Here is a 15,170-nt window from a genome sequence, read left to right as displayed (position 1 = left end):
AAAGTACCTAGAGAAATTTAGTATTTTTTTTTTTTAATTAATCATGATGACTTCCGTGGCTACCGCGAATCGTGGTTCGAGTTTTCGGAGACGAGGCGCCCTCTCCTGAGCGCCAGGACCAACACCCTGTTTTGACAGGGTTCCAAGTTTGGGGCAGCCAAAATCCTCTGCCAGAACCTCTGGAGTCGGTTCCTGAGCAGAATCCACCATCTCTAGGCCTACTACCTCGCTTACCGTCTACCTACAGCCCCGGGTGATACCCGCATTATTCTATTATTCTATTCACGAACTCAACAAAAAAAATAGTGTAACCCAGTTAAGACAGCGGACAGTAAAAGCAGTTCGAGGAGGAGAAATGTATTTTATGTTTTGCAAGGACTATATGTACAACAAGTTACCAATGTTGATTTCATTCATGTTTTTAAGTATTGTTATTTTTGTTAAACATTCAGGGCCGGCCCGATAAAAAAAATTCAATTAGTAAATAAGTGTAATTGTGAGGCATTTTAATAAGATCACTTATCAATGAAAAACAGATGTTATTAAGGAAAATTTAATCTATAAAAAAGAAAGAACAATGATTAATAAAATAAGGAAGTCTATAGACGTAACAGTTGTTTTTTATTTGTTTAATATATAATAACGATCCTTTTTCTCCCAAGTGTTCGTAGGGAGTCTCTAAATTTTCTTTGTTTACTCCTAGTGTCGCCTCTGTTGTTGACTTTTATAGCTATCAATTGAGGGCCCCAGTATTCAGAGTTTCCAAATCTTTTTATCTAAGTACTGAATTATTCTTTAAGACACTTGGGGTATTACATTGGGACCCCTCTAAGGACTAAATGAACTTTAAGACGGTAAACGGTAAAGTTAACGCCGTTATTTTGTAATGTAAATTATTATTTTAATAATTTTTTATTTAAATTGTACGTGAAATTTTGTAATCCGCGCTATTGTTGCGTGCGGATTTCACGTTTTATTAAGGAAATTATGTAACTGATTTTGGTTTTCTGCCAATCACGGGCCGCCATTTGAAAGTTAAGTTAACTGTCTTAATTTAAGAAGCTAGTAGAAAAGAAATTTCTATAATGGCCAGCTAAGAAAGCTGTAGTTTGTGACGTCGACGGTAATAAATCCTACAATTTAGCTAATGAGCGGTAGGCATCCCGAACTGAGGATGATTAATTATGTATTCTAGGGAGTCTAGAACATAATTTGGGATTTATCTAAAAAGATAAATGACCTAGGAGTGTAAAACGTGAGTAATTAAAAGTGCCAAAAATTTGTTTCCTCCACTTATGCACATTGTCACGTAACTCCCGTTTTCCGTCAAATTGACGTCAGAAACAATTGTAAACATTGATATTTTGAAGTAATTTGACATTATCTACGATTTAAATAATATTTTGATACGAATTTAACTGTTTTACACACTATTACATCGACTCAGAGGTCCTATAGATTGAGAGGCTCTGAGCTCTACCGACATTTCGGACCTTACTAGCCGAGGAAAATTTAATTAAGATCCCTAAAAACATATAGTAAAACTGTGTAATTTTGACGAACCCAAATAAAGACGTTTGTTAAGAATTATATGTGCGCACCATAACTCCTGATGATTGAAATTCATGTGTGATCTATGATGCCAAGTACCAGTTAGGTTTTGAATATAATTAGTAATTTAATAAATATAATTAATAAGAGTAAACTTTGAATCCATTTTTCATTTGCAATAAATAATTATATATTTTATTTGTGAGTGTTGTGTTATTTATAATTTCATTTACCCTAGTGTATGTCTATGTATATTTGTACCTCTATTTAATTAATACCTAACTGTGGCCTACATAATATCAGCACATACCATCGGAGAGCCACATAAGTAATATCGATTTTTTTCTACACAGTTTAACACAGCCCAACGTGTTACATGTATGTTTATCTCCATAGAAGTGGGGCCTATTTATATATATACACTGACATATAAAGTGTGTGGGTGAGAAGCAGCCCCACATAACCATTTGACAACCCAAGTGGTGCCTAGTTAGTTCCCCCACAATATTGATATTGTTCTGTGTTAATTAAGCACCTCGTCTTTCTAATTCGGAAGGCTAGCTGAGTAAAAATTTTGAAAGGTATGTCCAGGTAAAAAAGTGCCATTTTTTTAAAGATGAATTGTGGAAATCTATGTAGCGCAATCAAAATACATAAATCCATTTGGCAAGAAAAATCACTTACCTAATTCAATTTTTTTTTAAATAAACATTCTGCATTTATGGAAATATCTTAAAAATATATGAATCATAAAATGTAAATTTGTGTTAGCAAGAAATATAATGCTAAGTAAGACATATGCTTGAGGGAAAAAATTGGCATAGTGACTGTTTGGGAATGATATTTACTTACATTGTGTTCAAAATATGTCCTGCCAAGTAAACATGAAGGTTTGTATATTAAGGCAAAGACTTTAAGTTGCAATAACTGACCGGTTTTGGTGTTATTTTACATTAGCTCTTGTATACGAGAGTGCAGGGGAAAATATTGAGAGTGAAAATCAAGCTTAGTTGGAAAACAGGACTGCCTACCGCTATTTATTCAACGCTACAATAAAATTCATTTGAATATCAACATTTCAGAATTTTATAATACTCACAATAAATAGCGTTAACTAAGGTAAACATTAAGCGGACGTCTGGAAATGCATTGCAACTACTCAAAGTTTCAAGAAAGCTGGTAACATTACATATATAATTTGTGTGGGAACTGTATATAGATCTAACTGGACGGTGACACACGTATCGGGTCACGTCAGACCGCATCTTGAGCAGGACACACAAAAGTCTGCGCGTGTAAGGGCTGCTGCCAAAAATGAAGGACAATGGAATTGTAAAGGTTGATGGCTGGTGAAAAAGGGGGTGGGGGTGGGGGGTGGGGAGTATGGGAGGAAAGGAGAATAGCTGGTTATCACGGTTTGCTTTCCTTCAAAGAAAACCTATGGGGTGTCCGTGCTTGAGAGAGAGAAAGAGAAAGGCGATATTTTCGAAGACCTAACGACAATCCCCGCTAGATGGCAGGCCTTAGAGCTGCACCCTTCGACAACCTCTCCTCATGAGAGCTCGCTTGCCACTAACTTGCGAAATCTAACCCGCTATCTTATATACGTCCTGGCTGATCCTACAGTAGTAACGAACAAGCATTTATGAGACACTTAAGCCAAATTCCAACAAATTCTGACTCATGACCGATTTTTGCCCTGCACCAATCCCTTTAAATGAAACAACTGATGACCCCGACATGCTATAGATAGTCCACATGGTCAGTGCACACTTACTGATAAGCGAGGAAAATCGGGGGCTCTTTAGTAAGGAAATGGCCCAGATCCCACGCTGAAATTAGTCGCAGACTACAACTTGCAGCTGACATCCACATGGCAGTGGGCATAGTATTTTTATCCCACAAAATTACAATCCCTAAAACACTCAGGTCAGTGGTATTGCAGTGGGTCCATGAAGGGCACCTGGACACAGAGAAAACGAGGGCACGAGCTCGGCAGCTGTTTTATTGGATAGACCAATGACCTAATGGGATGGCGGAGAAAGCAGCTGATATTAGGAAAAAATATACTACGCAACGGTACAGCATAAGGGTCCGACTACAGAGATCTCTTGAAAACACAATAACACGCCAATAACAAGGCTGCAGGCATCACCATCTTAGATATTGTTTAGTAGGACTATTGACAAGGGTGCTGGTAAGCATGGAGACATCCAGGCCAATAGTTCAAAATGAAATTCACCAATTACTTTGCACCAAACAGGAGAAAGTAAAGAAATGGCACCATAAAACAGCCAGATGGCCAGAGAAAGAGAATCTGTGGGAGCCAGGAGAAGTGTTGAGAAAATGTAAGGAACCAAGGTCATATTGGCTGCAGAAAGAATAAGATGGAGAGCCAAGTTAGTCAAAACACTTGTCACATGACAGGTAACCCACACCGTCCACAGTCGACATGCACATACGGAAAGTCCAATAGCTGAGGAACCTGAGCAGGCCACACTGAAGGATAGAGTAATGGGCAAACAGCTTGAGAAGAAGGGAAGAAGCCCTAGCGAGAGTTCTGTAACGGAGGGGTTTAAGGAATACAAGTAGGCCCCACAACCCATCAGGGGATAGGGAACATACTACCTCCAACAAGAAGGATGGAGGAAATGGGTTATGTTACAAGGAATGGTAGAAGAGTTAATGCCAAGATACCATTTCAGTTATCATAGGAAACCATGTAAAAGGTGGAGCTGTTGCATGCGTAGAAATTGGCGGCAATGCCAAGGCAAGATGGTGAGTGTAATGACTGTGCACATTACGAGTGACATTGTACATAGCACTAATATTGCTAAATAAAATGGGTGGTTAAATCTACGGTGCATTATCATTGGTCGCTAGACCCAATCCTTTTTTAGTAATAAAACATAAATGTCAGTGTGTGTATCTGCCAGTGTGACTCTCTATGTATCTGCTGTGTGTGTGTGTTAATGTGTGAGTCACTGTGTGTGAGTTGTTTGTGTGTGAGTGCTGTGTGTGTGAGTTGCTGTGTGTGTGAGTTGCTGTGTGTGTGAGTTGCTGTGTGTGTGAGTTGCTGTGTGTGTGAGTTGCTGTGTGTGTGTGTGTGTGTTGGTCTGTGTGTGTATGAGTTGCTCTGTAGCGTCCCGGGACTGCACGAGTTCCGACAGACTACAAGACGACGAAGTCAAAACAATTATTATGAACCAGAGCACCAACAAATGTGTGTTATATAATATTTTAGAAAAAAAAAAACTGTATTAGCAAACTTGTTAAGTAGGTACGTTCGGTTATATTTATTCAAACACATGAAAAAAGGCAAACAAGAAATATGTGCACAACGTAATAGATGTTATACACTAATTTAAACAGTATAGGGAAAAGTACACAAAATTATTAATAAATTAGCATGGCAAGATTAAGCCAATACAAAACTGCCACAAGCGAAACAGAGCAAATCTCAGACACATTAATATACCTCGTGGCCGTAGCCATATATGACACACTACATATATGAATCCTGAACGATGCACACATGTATTGACAACTCTAACCTTAAATTAATCGCACCGCGGCACATAAAAAAGTTATACCTAACGTACAGATACATCAAAATGTTATACGAGCCTGTTCTGCTCCAAGGTATTCAATTATGTAAGACATGACATGAATGTTATGACAAAAGCTAGTAACAAATTTTGTGCTCTTTCTAATGGTACCAAGCCCAAGATAGTAAAGATTAATAGAAAAAGTTAAATGAGATTACTGAACTGATGTTTACAATTTTTGGTGATTCGTTTTTTCCCCTTCTAACTTAAATTGCACTTACTTTTGGGTATTTAATTAAATTTTACTGGTGATATTTGAAATCTACGTAAAATTCTGAATAAGTATGGTGAATCTCATGATTCTACATTAATAACTATTATTACAAATGTAAGTTGAATTAAGATGTGCCGCTTCACTTTGGTTGCGTATTAAAAAATTTTCACCAAACAGAGGAAAACTTTGAAGGGCTTTCTAACTCCAAACTAAAGCCAATATTCTATCAATGAAAAATACAGGTTCTTACAATTGTCTGAAGATACCATGTACAAATTTTCATTTAAAATCTGATATGTTGGGGTGGACAATTTGTATCTTGGCTGGATGATCTGGTATGGAACGACTTATTATATATTCCACATTCAAATGAAATTACAAATTCTGCACAAAAATTCAATGACAGCGACTACCTAATGACTGACCAAAAATAAAAACCAGAACAACAAATTCATTGAACCTTATTCAGAAGTGAAATGATCTAATATCATACCTTTATTTACCAAACCTTCCAATTTAAAAAAGATAATAAAACAAGTTTGATAATATTGTATAAAAAAAATTAAAATGTTAATACAATTAAATTGATGCTTAAGAAAAAGTGGAAATTATATTGTGGTGAAAAAAATATCCAGACAGCCAGTCTAAATGGCGCACAAGATGTGCAATGCCGCAAGTGTTCACTCGATGTTAAGGTTTATTTTATCTCGAGACACACAGTGCTTACTGTCTCTGAAATATTGTATCCTTAAGTTGGACTCACAATGATCCATGGCATTTGTCTGACAATCACGTGACCTGCAGCCAATCAGATGACCCTCCACTAAAACTTTACCAAGCTTTTAACTTTAGATGGACGGACAAACAAATTATAACCTCAAAAATGTCTGAAAAGTATTGCCTTTGTATTAAAAGGCAATGTATTTATTCATCACCTAAATCAGATCCAAATTAGAATACTGCTCTGTAATCTGAAATTAAATAACAGCTACAGACTCTTAATAGACTAGAAAATTTCCAGAAAAAAATAAAGATTTATAAACAAAAAATTTCAGTCATATGACATCCCTTTTGACTATATTATATTTTTATGTAATACTAAAATATATTCTGTACCCATTAGGTGTTCTACCAATGCTGCACTATTTATAATTAAGTTAAATTTTTTTTTATAATTTTTTGACTGCTCAGTTTTAATATCCAGATTTACTTAAGAATTCCATAACATAATAATAGAATAAATGACACTTTCAATATGAAAAGAAAACAGCATAATAAATACGTGTGTTAAAAACTATAATACTGTAGGGAAACTGTAGGGAGAAAAGGATAGCCCAATTATTTGATACAGTTTTATTTATTAATAATGTCTACACTATCAATCAAATTACTGCACTCAAGAACTTAGTTCAAAATTAATCAATCTCTATTGGTCCAGTCCCCAGTTCCCTCTCCGCACTGGAGCTCGGCTCGACAATGGCTCTCACTGCTTGCCTCTTACCACGCACCACTGTCCAACACAGAGTGTCAGGCCACTCAATAGTCTGTTGTGCATGCACAGTCCTGTCGCTTGTCTGCAGCTTTGCTTCACTCGCAGGTATTGCTATCTCTCAGTTCCAGTCTCACTCGATTCTCAGCTCTTCAGCGCTCCGGAAGATGGCGACGCTGTCTTTACAATCCTAGGCCATGTTTCTAGAATGGCCTTAACACGCCAATGACCTGAAGCCTAAAGCACACAGGACAGTGGTGTACATTCATGTCGATCCACACGGCGGCCTTTGTGTACCTGCAAAACTCCCAGGCCGCTGAGGGTAGCGAGGTCAGCCCACCCTAATCCCTAAAGGTATGTGTGCGTGATAGTAGGCGTGCATCACCGCGGGGGTCACCAGGCCAGACTACGCTGGAAGGTCTGCTCAGGTACCTGGCACGCATTGTGGCCTTGCCTCTCAGCACGATCGTACCAATACTGTACTTACAGTCAGAAACTAAAGCCGTTCACAGAAAGAAAACTGAAAACAAATATTTTTTAAATTATTATAATATATGATTTTAGTTTGCTTTTTCCATTAAAAATAAAAATATATTTGTATTCTTGTCATAATTTTGGGTACGATGTAAAAAATTGAAGAAAAAAAAATTTTTTTGTCACATTTATATGTTTGTCAGTGTGTCGTGTTGACATGTTAATACCGTATGTATATTTTTAATTGTATGTTTGTTTTAACAGTGTTTTTGTGTAATTGTGGTTTGTATGTTATTGCATGTTTAATGTGTTTGATTTTGTGTCACCCAAACCAAATAAATAAATGGTTCTAAGTTTATTTATTTGTTTAGCTGCTTCCATATTATGTTATTAACTTGCATTTAAACATATTTTGAATTTTAATATTTGAAACAAAATTGACCAAGACACAAAGGGTAATTAATAACCTACAGTAAACCTAAAATATTTTTATTTAATATTATAACATTAAATATTACTATGATTAGGTAGCATACATGATCAAACAAATAAACCTTTACAAGAGAATTTTTTTTCTTAAAAATTTAAGCTTTCTAATCAGTTGGCAGCATCCAAATGAAAAAAATATTATTGTGGATGTGCGGAATATCATGAATAGCTCAGCTTGTTGACAGACATATGATGTACAGATGCGTAGATCATTCAAAGTCCAACGATAACTCCTGTTCCGGAATCCCAGCTTCTGTTTGTCATCATTCAGCAGCTGTTGCACCACTGCCATCACATGGTGCCGCCATGTTTCATTCTCACATTTCGAGATTTCTGACCATTCCTAGCCCAGACACATGAACTTGGATGCCCTCTCTGGGAACTTCTAGGCCCCAGATAAAGTAAATCTATTTCCAGCACAATCAGAAAACTACAATATTATTCCTTAATCACTCCAGCAGACTATACAAGTGTATCAGCCAAGCAGTTTCTAGAGTGTGTTTGGTTTAGAGATTCTTGTTAGTGAATATAAGCGACTGCAAAGAGGAGACTGGTCAGCTTGCAAGTGACGTAGCTTGCAATTTATTAGTGACGAGTATTTGGAAACAGTGGTGTGCAAACAAAAACCATTAAGCATTTAAGTTACAGTACACTCCCGATTATCTACGAAATTAAGTGGCCAGGCCACCACAGATAGTCAAAATCGTAGATAATCCGCAAAAGAGCCAAAAGGGGAAACCAAAAAGGACACATTAATTTGAACTTCAAAATCTACAAATTTATGTACATTAAAAGTTTCAATTAACAGTAAAATTATTAAATGATACTAATATTTTAGTATTTTACTGAATAATTAACATACAATACATTTCAGTGATGTAAACATAAAAGCGCTCGGTACTTACTTCGTAACAAGGATACAGTACATACTGTACGTACTCAGAGACTTCATTAGACACTAAAAAAGCACAACTCTTTAAATTAACAACTTTTTGAAACAATCAGTCATTGCTTTTGTTTCTTGCTTTGGAAACATATTTTCTTAGTTATTGATTGAATTTTTGCAACATAAGTTTTTCAGCCAACTGCGCATCGTCGTCTTGTTCCTCTAAATAGTGAAGCAGTCCGATGATGTGTTGCAAAGACGCTTCGCGAGTCATCTGCGCTTTCGCACTGGGCTCGCCTGTGGCATTTTACTGTATACTGCACACAATACACTCGTCAGTAGACTTCAAATTTGCTCACTTGTAATAAAATACGGATTTACATATGTGCTGTATTGTTTCGTAGCATGTGCGGATAATCCGCACCGCAGATCATCCGCCCGCGGATAATAGGGAGTTTACTGTACTGTTGAGACTCGTGACATATGTGAAAAGTAGCATAATTAGATTAATATTCCTATCCAAACAAACTTTGAGCTTATTTCTTTAACTAGAGCTTAAGAGTGCAATTAAGCAAAATAGTATAAACAATTTGAGTAAATATTAGTGAATAAAAAGACATAGCTAGATTAATTAGTGAATAAAGACATAGCTAGATTAAAACTAATTGGGCTATCATTTAAAACCCCACTTGTAACCATACAAATTACAAATTCTAAAAAACAAAACACAAAGTTGCACAAACATGCTTTCAAAGTTATTGTAAATATTAACTTGCACTTTCATAGGGCATAACAGATTCCAAAATGATATAAATGGCTCAATAATAAACAATCCAACAGAAAATAAAATTGCTTAATGGTAAAAACAAAATTGCTTAATGGTAAAAACAATACTGCTTGTACTTAATATCACAAAACCTCACAAAAAATTACATTGTATTCATTATACGTGAACAAAAATTATGCCAAACAATCCAAGATCTTTTGGAAAATCCAGTCACTCAAATAATGCCATTCATCTTTACCTACAAATTAAAAAATATATATATTTACATATTCTGGGAATTAAGTCAAATCGTATTTTACACTGGAAGGTTGGTTAGGGTTGGTGATCTAAATTATTGTATCAATTTTAACTATTATACGTATTATTAAAGTCATCAACCTAACATAACCAACATTTCACTTAGGCCTGATAATTAACTTACTTTCAAGAACTCTATCATTTTTGATACTACTGGAATTTTTTGTAGGTAGTTTATATGTAACTGCAAATTTAAGCCACTTTTCTTCCCAGAATTTTATCTAAGCACGCAAGGCTAGAAAACCCATACTACCTGTTGTATTTTATGCTTCGATTCCTCCCACTTGATTGTTCATTTATTATACAAAGAAGTAAAATACTTAAGTTAATGGGTATGAACAGTGATGAGATATTTAAAAGTTAAGCACGTGTATTTGAAATTTAAAAAAAAAAAACGTACTATCTATTTCTAAGTAACCATATTAATGGTGTCCCCCATAAGCAGCACCTCAACATGAAATGTGAAACGCACTCTCATTCTGGCTGGCCTTATGTTAAAAACACATATTCTTTGTTTAGGTTTCAAAATTAAAAATGTATTACTGTACCGACAAATACATCTCACTGGCAGGATATTATTTGCATATATGTAAAAACAGTCGTATTGTTTGTTATAATTGAACTTCAATGATCCGTTAATATAATTAATAAATAACTTAATCAATGCACAAGTGAAAATACCGAATATAAACTAAAACTAGCTATAAACCCGTAATATCCACTCAAATTAAAATAATAATGGCTTTAATTCTATACATGACGCATCTGTTAAACGGAATTTAAAAAAACTACGTATTAAGTATTTAAATACACCGATTCATATTCCGGAACGGGCCTGCATTAAACTATTAATTTTACATAAATAACGAAACATACCTTAATAAAACAAATATTTTCACTCGCCGACTTAATTACATACCAAACAACACATCTTCATTCAAGTTATGAGACGTACCCGCCGTTTCCATTTGTTCGTTTGGCAGTAATTTCAAAGCACGAGTTGGGAAACTTAGGAAACATAGTATAAAGAAGGGATGTTGGAAACATATCGATATATCGAAATACCGATATTTTACATACGATAAATTAATATATATCGTCGATATTTTATCAAAGATATATATCAATATCGATATTTTTCTGCGATATTTTCATTCGATATTTTCATAAATAAAGAATACAGCCAATAAAATGGACGGCTTTTATATAAATGGAACCAAGCGCCATTCAGTCACAACTGAGAAAAGACTGTTCAAAGTATCCATATGTCAAAAAAATAATGAAACATCTACATAAAAAAATCAATGTAAAATATTTTAACAGGTATAATAAGCTGCTTTATTATTATGCACAACATTGTGAATTATCTTCCTATCATAGTTTAATCAGTAAAAATGGATGTTGGTTCTCTCTGAATAAAATAAAGTAGAGTTTCTTTAAAAAGAACCAAGTATAATGGAACATGAATGCCATGGTCACGTTGTCAAAAAAACAAATAATACACCATTTTAAAAACCTTAATACCCATCGTTCAGTAATTGCCCATTGCAAATCTACATAATCAGTCTTAAAACAATCTGGCAAGTGTTCTTCATGTATCGGATATAAGCTTTGTGTTAAAAATGCCAGATACCCTGAAAGAATAACTTATACCATATGAGATGACAAATAAATCACAAAAATGTTTTTAAAAGTCAGTTGGTTATGAGAAACTTTTACTTACACATTTCAGCATAAAACACAAAGCAATTTATTATTAATCTTCCATTGTGAAGTCTGCGTTATTCCCAAAGCCATCTATGTCATCTTAAACCTCTGTACTCGATTGAAATTTCTGATAAAAATGCCATACTCCTTGAGGTATAAGATGACGAATAGATTTAATACCCTTAAGCTTTTCCTTACTTATAGGCTTTCCTTCAGGCCACAGGGAAATTAATTTAGATGATTGAAATCCATCTGAGGGTCTCCCTCGTCGCTTGTTTTTGTTAATGTAAACATCAATGAAAGTTTCTTGAGAATGGCTGGTCTTCATCTGAAGAACTTGTGGTTTACATCCCTCCAATTTAATTTGACGAAGTGTGAGCCAGTTAATTTTATTTCCTTCTGTGTCAATCTTCCTGTTGGTGATCTCTTTCTCTATTTCACTGGTCCCTTTAAAGTCGTCATTCTGCATTTGTGTCACAACAAATTTTCTCTTTTTACGGCATCCTTCCATTACCTTTATGTAGTCCTCCAAAGTATATAGTCGCTGTTGTTTTAGGGCAGATTCCACATCGCCAAAATCAGAATTATTCGGGAGGTGTGACCTGAAACTAAATACTTAAGTGTCACAGAATTCAGTGAGTTTGGATCACCAAACAATGTGTTCATCATTAGTACCATTTTGATATTCCTATCCTGGCCCCCACACGAGTCAGACCACAAAATGATGTCTGTGACATTCCTTCCGACATGAGTAACAATATGCTTTCGCAAGCTGGAACCCACTTCTTGGGCATCTCTTCCAGCAGTGCCTTGTACCCATCCCTTGTTGGGATTCTAGGCAGAGGCAATGTTTTCTCCATGTCATAACATAACATTTCCACATTTTCACATTCCTTTGCAGTCTTAAGCTCACGATTCATTGCATCTCTTGCTTCTTCAGCTTCTGACTGATGCACATTTAACTCATTCATAATTGTTTTCTTTTCAATGTTGTTGCAGTTTTGCATTGCTGCATGAAATCTGTCACATGCATTGCATGTATCTTTTTTCAGCTTTTTCCGTTTGATATTAAAATCTCTGTGAAGTATCATTCTGTTGCAACTAAAACTTACTGCTCCATTTCCTTCAGTTTTCTCTCTGTATAATTCATACATTTTTGATTCTGTAAGTTCTGTAGATAGGTATTGTGTATCACCACTCACTCGCCGACAGTAGTGTGATTTATACCTACAAAACTTGTTGATGTGATCCTTAATTTTTTTGAATTTCAACGGGAGAAATTCGAGGCACACCTTTTCTTTGAGTTTCTCTCTTGTCAGTTACACAATCGGAGCGAATTTTGTTCAGTGATGTGTTGACTCGTTTTGTTGATACTCCCAAGGCATGAGTAAACATTTCTCTGCAGACATTCACTTTGTCCAGTTCGTATTTTCTAGTGTATTGTCGTTTGTTAGATGATGACCTCTTTCTTTTAACATTTACCTCTTGAATATGTGCAGCAATGAAAGCAGTCTGGCAATCATAAAATCCTAAATCCCAAAATTAATTTTTTTTCTAGAATCAATATTAACATTGTCTTTGCATCGTTTGGGGTAGTTGCAATTGAAATCATTGAATTTCTTGGGACTACAGTAAGTACCTTTAACTACGAAATGAGGTTTGATGCTGTCTTTTAGATTTTTCCGTGAATGGCATGTTTGACTTACATGCTTTCGTTTTCTCATCTTTTTAGGTCTACCTCCTTTCTTATTTTGAGTCGTTTGCCCATCTAACTTTTCAGGTACATTACTATTATTTTTATTCTCTTCCTCTATGTCTTTGGTCTCTCTATGTTCACCTTCATTGCCTGAATCTAAATGTGGAGTGTAGTCTGGATCTTGAACACTATCATCCCAGTCTTCATCATCATTTGTATGATCCTTTTGACAATATACATCATGATCTTGTTAAAAAAAAACACACACACAATAACAAATCTAATATTAACTTACAGAATTTTGTACCCTCAAGTATTTCAAAATCTACATTGAATTAAAAACAAATTGAATCCAGCAGCTGTTTGATTTCACAATATTATCACTGTTGAATCACCATAATATCACGTGGTTCTTTTTAAATCAAGAAAGAAAATACACATTAAATATTCTTTAAACAGAACCAACCGCCAAATGTCACTTGGTTCAGTTTAAATAAAAGTAGAAAACCTCTATGCAAAATGGTTGTTGGTTCAAGTGCTCACAAATAGCAGCACAGTCTAGATATCACTTGGGTCTATTTTTTTAAAGAATTTAACGTGTTTCATGCATTCAGTTATGGGTATATCTCAAAAATGTAAAAAATGGCGCTTGGTTCTTTTTATATAAAAGCCGTCCAAATGTCGTTAACTGCATCTACCGTTTGGTAGTTTTTCAAGAAGATAGACCAAAAGTGTATCATGTAATTTGTGTGGGAAAACCTACAAAACGAGTGGAAACACAACAAACCTAGCAACACATTTTAAAAATAAGCACCAGCACGCATTCGTTCAACTGCACAAGAAAAGTAACGATGCCAAAACAAAAAAATTGGTTGTCGGTTTATGGACGATATATTAACGTAACAATATCATAACAAAACATTGATGAAATGATTACATACTTTTATAAATAAAATTGAATCATTTTTATTAAATTATCACTATTTTGTATGGATACAAAGAAAAAGTAAAATGAAATTTACAATTTAATTGATAAGTTTACTTTTATTTGCACTCATTAATTCAAATATGTTTATTACTTTAATGAAGAGATTATTTTAACTATAACTTTTATACATATTTACTATTTAACTTCTTCTAATCTGTGTTATTCTGTTAAGGATAGGACGATGATAGGAAAAGTAGGAAACGAATGGGAGTGTTTCAGAGATGATGTGAAGAAAAATGGCTTACCCAACGCCAAGATGCAGTCAAAAATAATATATTTGCGCCATGGACTCTGCAGCAATGCTAGGAGGAACGGGTTAGCAAAGAGCAATGAAAATGTTACATTGTAATGCATGAAAACAGAATTACGCCACGGACTCGGTCGCAATGCTAGGAGGATCAGGTTAACAAAGAGCAATACAAAATGAGCATAACGGGACACAGCGGAACAGGTAAATGTGCGTAACGGGACCCTTTTTCGTACGTGCAGCCGGCGTTCATCGATTTGTTAGACGTCACGTCAAAAATTTAGACACACAAAAATTCTCGATTAACTGATTTTCATATGAATAATTTTTAATTTCAACATTCCATATAAATACACATTTATATCGATAATTTGTACCAAAAAATATTGGGTTTGTTAATTTTTTTATCTCTAATACGAGATTGAGTTTATTTTGGTTAGTTTAAAGTTATTGATACTTTCGTCTTGTGGCATTATCATCACATCTGTGAAACAAATAGAAACTATTTTTTCACTATATGACTGTGATTGCACCAGACAAAAGATTTCCATTACTATTACATTGAAAAATGTATAAAAAGTTATATTCTTCAACCTTATATAGCAAAATGCAAAAAATCAATGTCGTCTAATTTCTTTTTGCGGTTGTAAACTTAAAAATAAATATTAAATTATTTTCGTAATACTCGATATATCGAAATATCGATATATTTTTGCGATATATCAAAATATTACTTC

General features: G+C 34.8%; 1 protein-coding gene across 4 annotated transcripts in view; it reads right to left on the bottom strand.

Moving 5' to 3' along the window:
• Window positions 1-14,493, bottom strand: part of LOC134537618 (mitotic checkpoint serine/threonine-protein kinase BUB1 beta-like) — a 222,425-nt gene extending 207,932 nt beyond the window's left edge. Inside the window, exon 1 of one of the 4 annotated variants that reach the window (XM_063378288.1) lies at window positions 14,432-14,493. The gene's annotated coding sequence lies outside the window, so the exon portion shown is untranslated. Of the gene's footprint in view, window positions 1-10,671; window positions 10,816-14,431 lie in introns of those variants that run through there. The other 3 variants (XM_063378282.1, XM_063378272.1, XM_063378296.1) reach the window with 3 other exon arrangements.
• Window positions 14,494-15,170: the final 677 nt, after the last annotated feature.

Source organism: Bacillus rossius, chromosome 1, assembly GCF_032445375.1.
Source record: "Bacillus rossius redtenbacheri isolate Brsri chromosome 1, Brsri_v3, whole genome shotgun sequence".
NCBI classification, from domain to species: domain Eukaryota; kingdom Metazoa; phylum Arthropoda; class Insecta; order Phasmatodea; family Bacillidae; genus Bacillus; species Bacillus rossius.
This window is presented reverse-complemented; position numbering and strand designations above follow the sequence as displayed.